The following is a 16,648-nucleotide window of genomic DNA, read 5'->3' as shown; positions in this document are numbered from 1 at the left end:
CTAAAGTGCTTAATTTGTACAGGTGCGGAGCACTGGAAGTCCTTTTTGGGCGCAATCATCCGGGTTAGCTCAGTACAAGGTAGAGCGACACAGGAAAGGGTAAGTGAAGGAAAAAGGTGCTGCCTCTGAAGTAGGAGAAATGGGGTCAGTCAGGACACCAGGTCCTTTTTGAATTGGGGACAGTCACAGGACAGGACCTCACAAGGTAGGGGTGTGGGAATAGTAGGTCGTGCTAGGTATGGTATAAGTTTTAAATAATGTAGGAGACAGTCCGGAGAGGTATGCAATGAGTCTTTGCATACCAGATTTATATTTATAAGATTGCTTGGCCAACTAGGCATGATTCCATGTCGAGAACTGGCCATGAAACCTGTCCGCTTTAGGTCTTGTGTTAGTCAAGACCTTTTGATTTTACTAAAGATATATATATCTATATATATATATATATATATATATATATACACACACACACACAACAGGTAGCCCTAATGGAAGAGCCCACAAGTTGTTCCATTATCGCGGTTTTTATTCAGAAAGACAGCTGCAACAAGTGAAACGGACAAGCTGCATCTCAATTCACGTGCCAGACGCGTTTCGGGTAAGTTCTCCCTTCATCAATGGCAAAGTGTTGTATACATCGTAGTACAAAAGGGGGTGGTGATGGACGGAGCATCAGAACCAATCAAACACTCACACCCAGTCAACAGATCTGGGTTTGATCCATCACCGTTCTTTAGCCCACTCTGCCACCCCAGTTCAGACATGGCCATATGCAAATCAGTCTGACCCTGTGCCTCATGGGAACAGTCCAGCCCGAACTGCCAAGCCATGTCTTCCCTGGACCAGAAACAAGCTTCCTAGGACCGGTTTCTGGCATTTCAGCCGTCTTCAGCCAGGCTTGCTTGAATCCAGTGGCAAAGTGAGCAAGGGACTCACGTCTGAGCATACACTGCCAACTTATGGCGAGCAAAGCGGTACAAAAGGGGGTGGTGATGGACGGAGCATCAGAACCAATCAAACACTCACACCCAGTCAGGGTATGCTCAGACGTGAGTCCCTTGCTCACTTTGCCACTGGATTCAAGCAAGCCTGGCTGAAGACGGCTGAAATGCCAGAAACCGGTCCTAGGAAGCTTGTTTCTGGTCCAGGGAAGACATGGCTTGGCAGTTCGGGCTGGACTGTTCCCATGAGGCACAGGGTCAGACTGATTTGCATATGGCCATGTCTGAACTGGGGTGGCAGAGTGGGCTAAAGAATGGTGATGGATCAAACCCAGATCTGTTGACTGGGTGTGAGTGTTTAATTGGTTCTGATGCTCCGTCCATCACCACCCCCTTTTGTACTGCTTTGTATACATCGTGGCGGTTTGCGCACTGTATTTAAAGTCTATCGGACCAGCCAATGTGGGCGGGGCTCTTCACAAAGCCTTATGGTCCTTGTAGTGCAACAACCATAACCTCTCAAGTGAGTCCGCACTATATGTATGCAAGAGTATCCACAATAACACCCCAGTGGGTTGATGCACACGATCCGCTTTCCAGGTTGCATACCTTGCGCTGTACTTCACCAGGAAACTGCCTCCCTGCAATCGTGACGCCAACCAGGGCCTGCAAACGAGCGGTGGGGCTCTTACGAAACTGTCTGGCACGTGAATTGAGATGCAGCGTTGTCTGTTTCACTTGTTACAGCTGTCTTCGTGAATAAAAACCACAATAATGGAACAACTTGTGGGCTCTTCCATTGGGGCTACCTGTTGTGATTTATGTGAGCGGCTGAGCCCAGCCGCGGAAGAGCTCCACCTCTTGTTTGCGGGCCCTGGTTAGCGTCAACTGGCGTCACGATTGCAGGGAGGCAGTTTCCTGGTGAAGTACAGCGCAAGGTATGCAACCTTGAAAGCGGATTGTGTGCATCAACCCACTGGGGTGTTATTGTGGATACTCTTGCATACATGTAGTGCGGACTCACTTGAGATGTTATGGTTGTTGCACTACGAGGACCATAAGGCTTTGAAGAGCCCCGCCCACATGGGCTGGTCCGATAGACTTTAAATACAGTGCGCAAACTGCCACGATGTTATGTTATACAATACTTATAGTGCGCACTAATACTCACGAGTATCCTGGCGCGGAGGCTGAAAGCAAAACCCTGTGGGAAGGCCATTAGAGCGCACCTAAGAATAGAAAAGTTTTCAATTGTTTTTTGAAAAGCCCATGGTCTTGAATGACTCGAAGCTTCAAAGGCAAGGCATTCCAGGCGATGGCTGCTTTAACTGAAAGAGACTGGCCACCCAAACGAGCCCTGCGAAAGCGAGATCAACAGCCGTCGCAGGGAGGCGGACCGCAGCACTCTATTTGGGGATGTATACAACACTTTGCCATTGATGAAGGGAGAACTTACCCAAAACGCGTCTGGCACGTGAATTGAGATGCAGCGTGTCTGTTTCACTTGTTGCAGCTGTCTTCGTGAATAAAAACCATGATAATGGAACAACTTGTGGGCTCTTCCATTGGGGCTACCTGTTGTGATTTTTATATATATATAATGGTTCTACACCACTTTACTCCACAAAAATCATTGCTTCGAAGCAGATGCGGCACAGCAATAGGACGTGGGTCAGAGAATCTGTTTGATTTTCATTTTTAAATTGCATTACATCCACCATCTGTGCAAAAAAAGTGCAGATTATGGCTAATGCGTTTTGGCGATTTGCCTTCAACTGGACCATAAGTATATACATGCATATTGGGGCTCTTAGCTAGCCCTCTGGAATTTTTTCCTCTTTTTGTGTCATTTGTCAATTTCTTCTGCCCAGTAAGGCATTAGTATTAGGTCTTGCATTAGCCAAAACCTTCTAATTTTACTAAAAGTGTGTGTGTGTGTATATATATATATATATATATATATATATATTCACTGAAAAAACCATAGGTTTCACACACGTTATAGTTAGGAATTAGCATTTAAAAAACCTTGCAAATTCACTGAAAAAACCATAGGGTTCACACACGTTATAGTTAGCTGTACATTTCACTCGTAAAAAACCAATGAAATTCCACGTTATAGTTAGTGCAGGCAACTATAACTAACGCGACCGCAATCCTCTGCTGATGATGTCAGATATTACATCACTGATGACATATGTGTCTTTATGAAAAATAAATATTTGTAATATATGTATAGCTAAAGATACAGTATTAGCATCAACCGAGGATTGCGGTCGCGTGAGTTATAGTTGCCTGCACTAACTAGAACGTGGAATTTCATTGGTTTTTTACGAGTGAAATGTACAGCTAACTATAAAATGTGTGAAACCTATGGTTTTTTCAGTGAATTTGCAAGGTTTTTTAAATGCTAATTCCTAACTATAACGTGTGTGAAACCTATGGTTTTTTCAGTGAATTTGTACTGTTTTTTAAATGCTAAGTTATGTATTTATTTTTAATTTTTGCACGCACGGTGCGCTTCGCGCACCGTGCGCGCGCTGTGGGCGCTCGGTGCACTTCGTGCACCGAGCACTCACATTGCGCATTTCGTACCGTGCGCGCCTCGCCATTTTTTTCAAAATATCAATTGTTTTTTTTTTCCCTTGGGGGTCCTTAGATCTATATATTAAATGTGATTGTTAATTTTTTTTTTTTTTTTTTACCGTACGCGTACGGTAAGCTTACCGTACGCGTACCCCGCGTTTTTTTTTAAAAATTATTAAATGTATTTTTCATACTTTTTGGTCCTTCGTGAACCCCCTGACGAACGCTAGGGGGTCTGCAACTCTCTTCGTTGCCCCCTTTTCATGTTATCAACCTTTTTTTTTCAGTGCGACAGACAGAAAATGGCGGCCGGTACTTCCTGGTTTCGACCGATTCGAATGTTTACTTTGATCTAACAACCAATCAGAATCGCGTACGGTGCCGTGCGCGAACGGTAAGCTTACTGTAAGGGCACGGAGCGCTGCCACAGATATATATATTGATTTAAATGCTATTTTCTCAGGAACTACTGAACAGATTTACACCAGACCTACAAAAGGCACTTCCTTGACCTGCGGACTACCTCTCTGTCAAATTACAAGTAATTCTGTTCAGCCGTTCTGGCTGTAGCTGTGTCTAAAGGTCCTATGGAAAAATGCATGGGGAAAACGCGTTTTGGGACCCCCCCTTTTTTTCTCAGCCCCCGCTTGACGAATCCCCCCGAGACTTTCAGGGTAGGAGCGGAGCGTAGCGCCCCATTAGTTTTGAAAATTTCGCGAGGATTCGTCGACCGGCGCCAAAGTTATTCCAAATAGAATGTTGCGGATTTCCTATGGAAACAGGGTCCTAACTATAACTACCTACTGGCGACCGCCAGTAGGTAATGTGTGTGTGCGCGTATATATATATATATATATATATATATATATATATACTTTTAGCAAGCCCACTTAATCTATTATTCATGGTGGTAGGCCAGTCTACTTTAGCCACTGGTTTACTTCATTATGTTTGGTAGCATTCCACCCTTTCACAAAGAGCACATCCACACACAAAGTAGTTCCCTTCAGTGCCAGGAACTACTAGGACAACTTCTACTTTTTGTCACCCAAAATATTTTTACTTACAGCCAGTGTTTATTTTTTATGTTGGTGGGGACCTTCCAGATCCCCAACAATAAAGTTTTACAAAAAGCATGGCTAAACAAAAGGACTGACTGCCCATGCCAAATGTTATGACCAGGCAGGATGGTCATCCAGTCATATTTTGATTTGTTAAGGGCAGAAGGACACATGTATGTTTTGATTGTGGCTAGGCTCGGAATTAACTAAAAAGACAAATTTCATTGGAAGAGTTTTTGTGGCATCAGGCAAATTTCAGTTCTGCCATTTTGTGTTCTCCTTTTCCTCTGCAACAAGGCTACCTATTGTAACATATGTGCAGATTACAGATGTGCCTTGCTTGTTTTTTCGGGCACATGTGACTTACTCATTGGGCTACAGCTGCTTGCATTGACCCTTCTGAAATACCTATTACACGAAATATAATTTCTAGCACACAACGTCAAGATGGCATTCCCTTGTTTTCATGGGATATTGCCCTACCTTGTGGATATACACAACAATTCAAAGTAAAAACCTAGACTTGGGGCAGCACATTACCCTGGGCAACTTGGCAGATATGCACTGCTGAGACCATGAAAGTCTGCCCTACCTGTACTCTGCGCCTCGAATCTTCTTGTGGGTCTTGGTCGTGGCGCTGTAACGTCAGCCGTTTTACACGAGCCTTGAAGTAGAACCAGCCCTACCCGGAGTTTTATATTTTTATTATTTTTGAATTTTTCGTGTATGCACGAAGCGGAGGACTAAGTCAAGTGAGGTGCAGGAGCGGTGGCATGACGGTAACATTAGGCATAATGGCAAATGCAAATTTGGTAAATTAATTGGAAAACAAACCCACAAAGCATGGGCGTCCGCAGAAATTTTTCCAGGGGGGGGGCGAACCTGGCAAATGAAGGGGCGTGGCTAATGTTAATCAATGGGGGCGGGGCTGAAATGGCAGACAATCAGGATCGGGTAATGTTCAGGCCAACCTGAGAAAAACAAGCATTGGCATAGCCAATAGGTCTCGCCTTTGGGACCTTATGACTGACTCACTGACTGAAGAACTTATATAGCTCACTTTTGCCGAGGCGTCTTGGCGCTGGGTAAGTATGATGCCGGCAGTATAAGTATTTAGTTCTGCAGCAGGTCCCAAAGGCGAGACCAATTGGCTATGCCAATGCTTGTTGTTGTATCTGGGCATGTTGAGAGGCTAGGGGACTGGGTCTCGATGTCTGGTTGGGAGCACAGCAATGACCTACTCAATTTGAATGCATAGGTAATACAACCGGAGGGGTGAAATGAAAGGTTCGCTACCAGGAATAACAGGAAGGTAGAAAGTTAGGCTGGTTACAAAGATAAGGAGGGGTAGAGACAGGCATGGTGGTGAGGGGAGAAACAGATGCATGCTAGGAGAGCGCTGTGAGGGAGTGAGGCGAAATGGGAAGAGGCACTGAAAGGTGGGTCGGGTAAAGACCGTAGTAAGGCAAACAGAAGGGTAGCGAGGGGTGAAGGGTAGACAAAGAAGAGAGGTGTAGAAGAAAAAGGTTCAGGAGCAGCGACAGGTAAATCAAAGCTGGAGAGGGGAGAATAACGCAGTCGTAGAACGTGAGGGGGCCAGGTAGAGAGAGGGAGAGGTGTGTCATAGACATGTAGAGACAGCTGAGGAAGAGGGAATAATAAAGACTGAGGTAGACAGGTGAGGTAGAGGGGTGCGTTGATATAATGGAAGTGCAGAGATGTGCCACAGATGTTACTGAAGAGGAAAAGAAGTAGAGATATTGAGAAAGATGTAAGGCACTAAAAGAAGTAAGGGGGTGAACAGAGGTAGAACGAGTGGAAGGGGAGAGAACACGTAGAAGATGAATGGCAGGGTAAAATGAGCGATCAGGCAGTGAGTGTGAGGAGTGGGATACAGAGGCATATGTGGCAGTGAGCGTGATGTGCGGGGTACAGAGGGATATGTTGTGGCAGTGTGCACAAGGTGCGGGGTACAGAGGGATATGTTGTGGCAGTGCGCACAAGGTGCGGGGTACAGAGGGATATGTTGTGGCAGTTAGTGCAAGGTGTGGGGTACAGAGGGATATGTTGTGGCAGTTAGCGCGAGGTGTGGGGTACAGAGGGATATAAGGCCGTAAGCGCGGGCAGGGCCGGCTTAAGCGCTCGTGGCGCCCAGTGCGACAATGCTTTTTGGCACCCCCAATGACCACCTCCACTACATGTTCTTCATAACCATCCTTTCACAGCGCCCCTCAAGCCTCCGTAACCATTCAGTCTCAGGTGCATTAAATTCATTTTATAGCGCCGCTCCTATCCGTGTAAGGTGTCAGAACACTTTACATTACACAGATTACATAGAGACAAACAATCATAAGTGTGTAAACAGTGCATAGGAAATGTTACATAAGAGAGAGGACAAGAAGGTGTAGGAGTCACAGGTCATCCGTACAGGTAGGCAGGATCGTTTCAGAGGGCTTGGCCAGGAGAATCAGAAACCTAGAATTTAAAACCTAGCACCATGGATGGGGGGTTCCCTTTATTATTAAGAATTGATTTCTACCCAAATTAACCCATTTTGCCACATTAGGATAATGAAAAGCTGGGGGGAAATCATAACGCTCTAGCCCATACCCTACAGTTTGCATGCATCTTTCATAACAGTTACTTGCTCACTGTTCCACATTAGGATTTTAACTCAAAGAGTTATCAACAATATGGTCTCTCTGACAAAAGTGTGACCCACTGACCTATTTACATTACATTATATGCACTTTGTGAGCTGCACGTTCTTTGCAGCAAGCATAGTAACCCTCTGCGCTACCTTAGGATGAGTAGAAACTTCCATTACACAAAACTTCGATCTCTCCCTCTCTAAGAAGTGCATTAATCACTGCAGTCATTTAGACATTTTTATTGGTGGCTGAAAATTTCTAGGAGTCCAGGAAAGAAGCAGGTGCTTTTAAAATCATATTAGCGCCCCCTACACAAAGTCAGCACCCGGGGCGGTGGCACCGGTCGCACCGCCCTAGAGCCGGTCCTGAGCGCGGGGAGTGGGGTACAGGGGGATATGAGGCAGTGGGGAGTGGGGTGCAGGGGGATAGGAGGCAGTGAAACACAGGGTCAGCATGTCCTGCCAGACATGATAGGGTGCATACTGGCAGATAGATATGTTATTGACACAAGTCTGTGTACGTTTTGGTGGGATCTGAAATCTGGGCTATGGCGCAACCTCAATTTTTGACTTGGGAGAATAATGCATCGACCCCCCCAGAACTTCATTCAGAAGACCTCTTGCTCTCAAGCTACACTGTGTTAAAAGCAGTGCTTCATTTGAGCCGGTGCTTTCCGGTGCTCAGCACCGGAACTTATTTCACAGGGCCGGGGCTATGATTTCTGAACCTGCAGGTGGTCGTCTCAATATTAATTATTCCATTCCAAAATATAAAGTATAACATACCTTGCCATGGTGACTGGCTGGTATGTGTTCACAGGCAGGCATACACCGGTTCAGGCAGGCATGATTGTGTATCACCACGTTAGTGATGATGTCATCACACCTGTCACGAATTCAATAAGTCATCGTCAAAAAATGGCTTGCGTTCGATTCCCAGAGTCTGTTGCACCCTGCCATTGCCTGAGCCTCCCATTGGCTAATTGTAGGTGGGGGCTAGCTCATGACGGATTTCAGGCAAGGAAGCTCCGAGAGCTCATTTGGAACTTGGGAGTGAGGTCGCGAGGAAGAATAAACTAAATTAAGTGTGCATTTTCAAATTGCTTCGTGACCAGAGTGGTATAGATGGCAGCCCTACATTGCTGCTATCCGCAATGTGCTCAATACGGCTGTGGCCGAGCACAACTTTTGTGCGCCATGGAGTCACCTGTTTGTGCGCTGCCCCCCAGCATGCTAATTGTTCAGCGCGTGAGTCCAGCAGGCGCCACAGCCATACACACCGGCATTGGCAGCATTACGGTCGGGGACAATGCTTGTGCTGTAGCAGTCAGGGTCACAGCAAGCTCAGCATTGGATGCCGATGCCGTTGTCACCCCTGGACCTACTAATTGCAGGAGGCACTAGCAGTGACCTAACCTGCTGTGCTGGAGCAGCCGCCTGTTCCGCAATGCACTGATTAATATGTGCAAAAAAGCATTTTATTTTGGTGTGCATTTCTTTTTTTTGCACTCGTGTCGTGTCGGTTTAGATAAAGAATTAAAATACATGTCACCTTGCCCTTCTTTAGGAATGACAAAATAGCAGGGACATGTACAGGCTAGAGACAGGGCTGAGAGCACTAGTAAAGATGAGAGAGAGCAAGAGCAAAGAGGGGAAAGAAACAAGGAGAAGAGAGGGATAAAACACAGCAGAGCAGAAGAAAAGGAGGAGAGCAAATCAGATACAGAGAGAAAGAGAAGGCAGACATGGTGCGCAGCAGACCCTGATAGAAGGGAGAAGATAGATTGAAAGGATGTAGAGGACAGGACATGGCAGAGAGAAAAAAAGAGCAGAGAAAGGATAAAACGGAGATACAGCTAATCACTGCTAGAAGAGTGAAAGTAAAGAGCCAAGATCGAGGGGAGAGAAAGCAGAATATGGATAAAAAGGAAGATGAAAACGGGCATGGGTAGAATGCATAAGGAATAGAGGGCAAATCAGAAATACAGGGAAGTAGGTAACACACCAGGTGTGACAAAGACGATAGAAAATGATTAGAGAGGTGAGAGGATAGACTCTTAGAGAAAAGACCTATGGGACAAACATCAGAGCATGGTTAGAAGATAGACTGAGGCAGTGCTAGTGTTGAAGGTGGGGCACACCAGAGATAGAAGTGGGCTATGGCCTCCTTGGAAACATTTTCGGCACCGGCACTTCTGCTTTTGCAAATTAAGCACTGGTTAAAAGCAGGTCTTTGTGTCCAGACCTAACCACTCGTGCTTGTGGCGCGCAGCTCAAACTGGCCATTGTCATTCTGTTTGTGATAATCAGCCACAGACAGCATGACAATGGGCGGGAGGGGCTGCGAGGAGGAGTGCGAGGCGCCCGATCAGGGAGTTGAGGCCTCTGGCATGGAACAGCTCTGCTCCCTGCAGGGCCCGTAATTACGGACAAAAGGCGTCCGTAAAAGCATGGATGGCCGCAAGGGGGGCAAGGAGGAGCACTCCGGGGGGGGGGGGCAAGCGCCCCTCCTTGCCCCCCCCCTGCGGACGCCCATGCCACAAAGGAAAATAGAACTCTGTGTACGCCATATTGGCAACGCAACATACCTTACTGGGAAGCCGGATGCTTTGAGCGTGCGCTGCGTGTGAACTTTGCGTCACAGGTGCGTCTCCCGCATGGCTCATGTACAGCCGCCATTGTGCTTCCTGGGTACGGACTGCTCGGTGGCAAACGGCTGTCACTAGCAGCTGTCAAAAACCTTCGGAAAAAGTAAGCGCAATTTTAAGGTCACAGATTCAAATTTCAGCTGGTGGGTAAAATGTGCGGGCATATTTTTAGAGATCTGCAGAAAAAACGGAATATATAATAACCTTTTGCGGCTGAATTAAAAAAAAAAAAAAAAATCTGTGGGAAATGGATTGAACAGGAGTGTATATGTGTATTTAAATTGCACATTATTGGATCTCTAGAAAGCTAGGTAACAAAACATGTAACATCTGTAGTCTCGCCCTTCCAACGCCACTCTGTACATGATTTCATGGTTCCTGCCCCCGAGCACCCTTCAGCTCACCATGTGTGATCTATTGTGCACGTGAGAGTGCCCCCTTGCTCACTACGTTCAATTTTAGAGGTCGATGGACCCTGAAGTGAGTGCAAGAGTGGGTGAAAGGGAAAGAGCAGCTTCGCTGCAAAAACTTCTCGTGCATGGCATAGTCAGTCCTGCCAATTTTCACGCATCAGACGTGACACTAACGCCTTTGTGTGGTGCTCCGCATTACCGCACTGAAATGCATTGTCACGCATAATGCACATGAGAGCTGTCACAGAAAGCGTGCTGTAAACAGTGTGTTGCATCTGTGCTTGCGCGGGCTGCTCTCCTGTATGCTTGGGAGCCTTCCTGGCAACGCAGGCTCAGCCTCCGAGAGTGACAGCCAGGGCTGCTACAACGTATCTTTTTTTCCTGCGGGGTGCGCTGCGGGGCTTCGAGTCACTAGACCGCCTGAGTGGCGCCATACCCCGGCCCAGCGTTCAGTGTAGCGCGTCACAGGAGGACGTCATGTCTGTTGCAGTCAGCGCTCTAGCGTATACCGCTAGAGCGAATATGTCACCAACGACGTGCGTACGCCACGACGGTGGCGTACGCGCGAGGTATAAATAAAGGGGGCGTGCCCGTCTGGGCACTCGCGCACCGACCCAGTAAGCTGAGTGGTCTGGCATTATTTCCGCGCTGCTGCTGCTAGGCCCGCACCGCACAGCCGCGCAACACTGGCGACGAGGCGGCCGGACCCGCCGCATGACCTGGTGCCGGCGCCACCTCCTGCTGAGCGCATCGCGGCAGACCCGCGATCGCGCACCTGCTCAACTGCACGTCCCTCGGGCCTGCCCCGCGGCCGCACCAGCTGTTCGCCCTCCCGACGCTTCCAGCCCTGACACGGCCTGCTCCTCGAGGTGAGCACGTGTGCACCCAACACTGCATACAGACAGTAGCGGATGAAGATTCCCACCTTACAGCCCTGCCTCAAGCCTCGTCTTACAGCCCTGCCTCAAGCCTGCATATCCATGCAGTTTCCTCTGACCAGGCTCACGTGCCAGCGCCTGCCATTGCCTGAGGCCCCGGCTGTGCTGCCCGTTGTCCGGCCTTTTGTACACCCGCTCCACCGCCCGGAGCCACCCTCCGCTGCTGTGCCATGGGGGATGACAACCCTCCACCGCCAAGCCACCCGTTCCACCCACCTACCGGCGTCCTGCCACCATTCAGCGAGACTGCTGACCCTGCGACAGCCGCACCACGCTGGCAGACATGGATCGGGCGGCTCAATAACTATTTCATCGGCTCCAGGGAGACGGATGGCGCGGTGAAGCGGTCCCTTCTTCTTCACTACGCAGGGGAGGAGGTATACCTGCTATTCAAACACCTCCCTAACACTGGTGGCGCAGACGACTACGACGCGGCCGTGACGGCCCTCAACACGCACTTTGACCCCCAGCTGAATCCGGATATCGAAGTCTTCAAAATGCGTCAGGCGAAGCAGAAAGAAGGGGAGTCGGTGGACGCATTTCATGCACGGCTGAGGGTGCTCGCGGACACCCACCTGGTCGGCGACCGAGCGAAGGAGGAAATCAGAGCGCAGCTCATTTACGGCATCCGAAATAAGAAGATGCGGAGCCTCATCCTCCGTCAACCGAACATTCCAATGGCTGACATCCTGGTGCTAGCTCGATCCCACGATCTGTCCGACGCACGGGCAGAAGAGATGGAACAGGCACTCACGCGAGGCGCGGGGCCAAGCGTGACCGTCAAAACGGAGCGCGCAGACGCAGTGCGGACGCACGAGAAGAAGCGTCGACCAGCAGCTAGACAGTCGCCCCCGACGCAGTGCGACTACTGCGGGTATGAAGAACATCAAGGAAAAACCTGCCCAGCAAAAGGGAAGACTTGCACCAACTGTGGCACCCTGAATCATTTCTCATCTGTCTGCAGGAAGCGCGCCACACGGAAGGATGCTCGAGGGAAGAGGCCCACAAGAGGCATGGTGAGGCAACTATCCCAACTATCCATCTCCTCTAGGACCGACACAGGGCCTCGACACACGCAAGCCCTACAGGACGACGACTCGGAGTCTGACGACGAAGAGGAGACATATGTGGTCTCGTTTACCAGGGCCTTAAAGAGCACAAGACGTCCTCAGCCTCGGTGCGACATCATGGTCGCAGGATCAAAGGTGAATGCCGTGATCGACAAGGGGGCATCCGTCACTGTTATAGGAGTGCAGCAGTACAACCGCCTCCGACCAAAGCAAGAACTCAAAGTCTCGAAGGCCCGGATCTATGCCTACGGCAGCGATGTTCCCTTACCCCTCCTAGGGAAAATGACAGTGCCGGTGGGAACGGAGGACGCCGAAGTCACCATTGAGGTGCACATCATCAATCAAGAGGTAGACACCCTCCTGAGCGGGCATGCCGCTGAAGACCTAGGGCTCCTGGTGTTCCTCCGGAAAGTTCAAGACACTCAAACGGCTGACCTGCTAGATCAGTTCCCGGAACTATTCACCGGCCTAGGCAACATCAAACGCCCACCGGTCAAGCTCCACATCGACCGCTCCGTCACGCCCACGGCCCTGAAGCACAGGCGAATTCCATTCTGTCTACGACCTCTGGTAGAGGAAGAACTCAAACTGGAAGAACAAGGGGTCATAGAGACAGTCACCGGCCCCACTCCGTGGGTGTCCCCGATGGTAATCGCGGAAAAACCTAGTCAACCAGGCAAGATCCGGGTGTGTATCGATATGAGGCTCCCCAACAAAGCCATCAAGAGGGAGAGGCACATCACGCCCACCATGGATGACATCATCGCAGACCTTAACGGCGCGCAATGGTTCTCCAAACTGGACCTAAACGCAGGCTACCACCAGCTAACGTTGGCCAAGGAGAGTAGGTACATCACCACTTTCAGTACACACCTAGGACTGAGACGATACCGACGACTTAATTTCGGGATATCGTCAGCGGCAGAGATCTTCCAGAACACTATCAGAGACATCTTACAAGGCCTGCCCTGCCCGGAGTCATGAATGTGAGTGATGACATCCTGATTCACTCCACAACCGTAGACTAATCCTGATTCACTTCACAACCGTAGACTAATCCTGATTCACTCCACAACCGTAGACTAACACTATCGGCGAGTCAGCGCCACGCTGACACGCCTCAGAGAGTACGGAGTCACACTTCACAGAGACAAGTGCCAGCTGTTTCAGCAGCGGATAGAGTTCTTCGGGTATACGTTTACCAACGACGGCATTCAAGTGGATCGCCGAAAATCCCAAGCCATCAAGGACGCTCCTGCACCCACATCCGCCGCAGAGGTACGCAGTTTTCTGGGGATGGCCACGTACTGTGGAAGGTTCATTCCGAACTTAGCAACGATTGCTGAGCCACTCCGACAACTCACGAAAAAGGACGCCCCGTGGCAATGGGGACCCCAAGAAGACTCTGCGTTCCAATCCGTCAAAACAGCGCTCCTCGACCAGGCCACTTTAGTATATTTCGACCCGGCACGGAAGACGGAGCTGATAGTTGACGCCAGCCCAGTAGGACTTGGGGCAGTCCTCACCCAAGAGCAAGAACCGGGCCAGTGGGCCACGCTGGCCTACGCAAGCAAGGCCCTCACAGCGACCGAACGGAGATATTCCCAGATTGAGCGGGAGGCACTAGCCATAAGATGGGGCTGTCGACACTTCCACCTGTACGTCTGTGGACATCCGTTCACGGTCGTGACGGACCATCAACCGACGGTACCCCTGTTCAGAGGGACAGCTCCACACCCCCCGCCGCGAATAGAACGGTGGGCCATCGGACTCCAGCAGTACCACATGGACATAACGTACCGGCCTGGCTCTAAGAACCCGGCCGACTTCCTGTCCAGACGCCCGGCCCATCGCGACCACATCCCAGCGGGGACAACGGAGGAAGACGACGCCGAAGCACACCTCGATTTCATCGCGGCACTAACATGCCCACAGGTGCTGACACTGCAAGAGATCATGCAAGTCGCGGAACAAGACCCCGTGATGACCAAGACCAGGGAAGCCCTACAGCGAGGGTCGTGGACCAACTTCTTACAGTCTGCCAACACGTGGACACAGGAAGAAAGGGCGGACCTGCAGCAAATCTGGCGCGTACGGAACGAGCTCAGCACCACCAGAGACTGGATAGTCCTGAGGGGAGCCAGGATCGTCGTGCCAACAGCGCTGCGCCGTCAAGCCACCCTTCTCGCCCACAGGGGACATCAAGGGACAGAGAAAATGAAGGCCAGGATGCGAGAAAAGGTATGGTTCCCGGGACTGGACGCCCTGGTGGGTGACATCGTAAGGAGCTGTCCAGCGTGTCAGTTGACTAGCGGACCGGAACATCCAGCCCCCATCGCAACGGAAGAGCCAGGAAGACACCCCTGGGACAAAATCAGCGTTGATTTTGGGACCCTCCCCGATGGGAGAGTAACGCTAGTAGTGATGGACAATTTCTCCAAGTACCCCCTGGTGGAGGCGCTGCCATCCACCGCTTTCACGTTTGTAGGACCAGCACTGGAAAAGATATTCCACATGTTCGGACGCCCGTCGGAGCTAAAAAGTGACAATGGGCCGCCGTTTCAAGGTCACGAGTTTAAGGAGTTCCTCGCCCTCCAAGGGATACAAAACCGGCGGATCACCCCGCAGTGGCCTCAGGCAAACGGCGAGGTCGAGCGCTTTATGCGGACACTAAACAAGATCCTCCGCATTGCCAGTACTGAGCGGCTGGACCCTGAGCGAGAAATTCAGCGCTTCCTAGGAGAGTATCGGAGCACACCCCACTGCTCCACCAAGCAAGCCCCCTGGGCCCTCATGCTGAAGGGGACCCGCCGGGATGGTCTACCCACAGTCCCAGGGTGGGCCCCCCCCCACCATTTGAGGCGGAACAAGCGCTGTGACGATCACGCCGAAACCAGCAAGTGAGCCGGGCCAGAGGGTGTCGGGAGCGTGCCCTTGGGCCGGGGGACAATGTCCTCATCAGGAACCGACGACCGGGGGGAAAGTTCAAGCCGCGTTACGAGCCGGGAAGTTGGACGGTGGAACGCCGCCAGAGGACAATGGTCACGGCTCGCCGGGGAAACGAATCAGCCACCCGAAACATCTCGTGGTTCAAACGCATCCCCACAGCCACAAGACACCGCCTAGAGTCCGGAGGAGAGGAAGAGGAGGATGTCCGGGTCCCCGAGAGAGAACAGTCACCACCGCCCGACCAGCCCGAAGGGGTGGCAGCCCGGGATGGGCACAGCACCGAAGCGGAGGAGGCGGAACGTGATGGCCCGTCGACTACCAACACCCGAGCGACGACCAGGTACGAGCTGCGACGGAACCCTCCACCAAGCAGCCGTCTCAAAGACTTTGCCTGCCAAGTAAGTGACTGAAAAGAGGGACTCCTGGTCCGAGTTTCATTATCTAAGTTGGATAGGGATGTTGCAGTCAGCGCTCTAGCGTAAACCGCTAGAGCGCATATGTCACCAACGACGTGCGTACGCCACGACGGTGGCGTACGCGCGAGGTATAAATAAAGGGGGCGTGCCCGTCTGGGCACTCGCGCACCGACCCAGTATGTAAGGCTGCCCGGGGTGGGGGTTGCGCAGCGGCCCGCCCCCTTGAGGGCGGCCGCCTTAGTGCCACAGGAAGGCACAGGGGTGGGAGGTCTTGTCCCTGGGCTTGACCTAGGGAGACCCCAAGCAGGTAGCTGCTTCCGGCGGGGAGGAGCCTTGAGGGGGGTACATATTCGGTCCCCGCCCCCTCCTCGCCCTCTTGTCCGCTCGTTTTGCCTTGGTGCCGTTCGCTCCTCCTGGTCTTGCGTCGGGTTTTTCATGATCCCGGTTCCCGGTGAGTGTTGGTAGGGACGAGAGTGAGAGTCGGTTGGGGAATGAGCTCAGGAAGAGCATATGCTGTGCATGCATGGGGCTCCGGGTTCAGTTCTCGGCATCTCCAGGCTTTTGCCATGCTTATCTTGGATTTTGGGTTATGGACCCGCTTTATTGTCGAATGTTTGCCTTGAGAAATACTATGAAATGGGGTTACCTCATGTAAAGTTTGCGGCCCGCGCGCGCGGCTAGCAGTCTTAATTAGGCGCCCGTTCGACCTTACTCCCCCAACGGCTCGCCTTGGTCGGGCGCACCGGATGTCGAGGTTGAGGGGCTGAATCTGGCGTGTCGCGGGTTGCGAAGTAATACACTTTGTAATTTAATTAGGAGGTTGCCCCGGAGGTTACGGGTTTGGAGCGTAACCTCCGCTCGGGTTTGGAGTGTTTGGGGGGATTAATGTGGGTGAGCCCTCATCACACCCGCCCCCCTCTGTTTTGCTGCGAGTGTGACTACCACCTGGCCACCGCTTGGGGCAGAGGCCTGTATG

Source organism: Triturus cristatus, chromosome 12 (assembly GCF_964204655.1).
Source record: "Triturus cristatus chromosome 12, aTriCri1.1, whole genome shotgun sequence".
Lineage (NCBI taxonomy): Eukaryota > Metazoa > Chordata > Amphibia > Caudata > Salamandridae > Triturus > Triturus cristatus.
Note: the sequence above shows the minus strand (reverse complement) of the source record.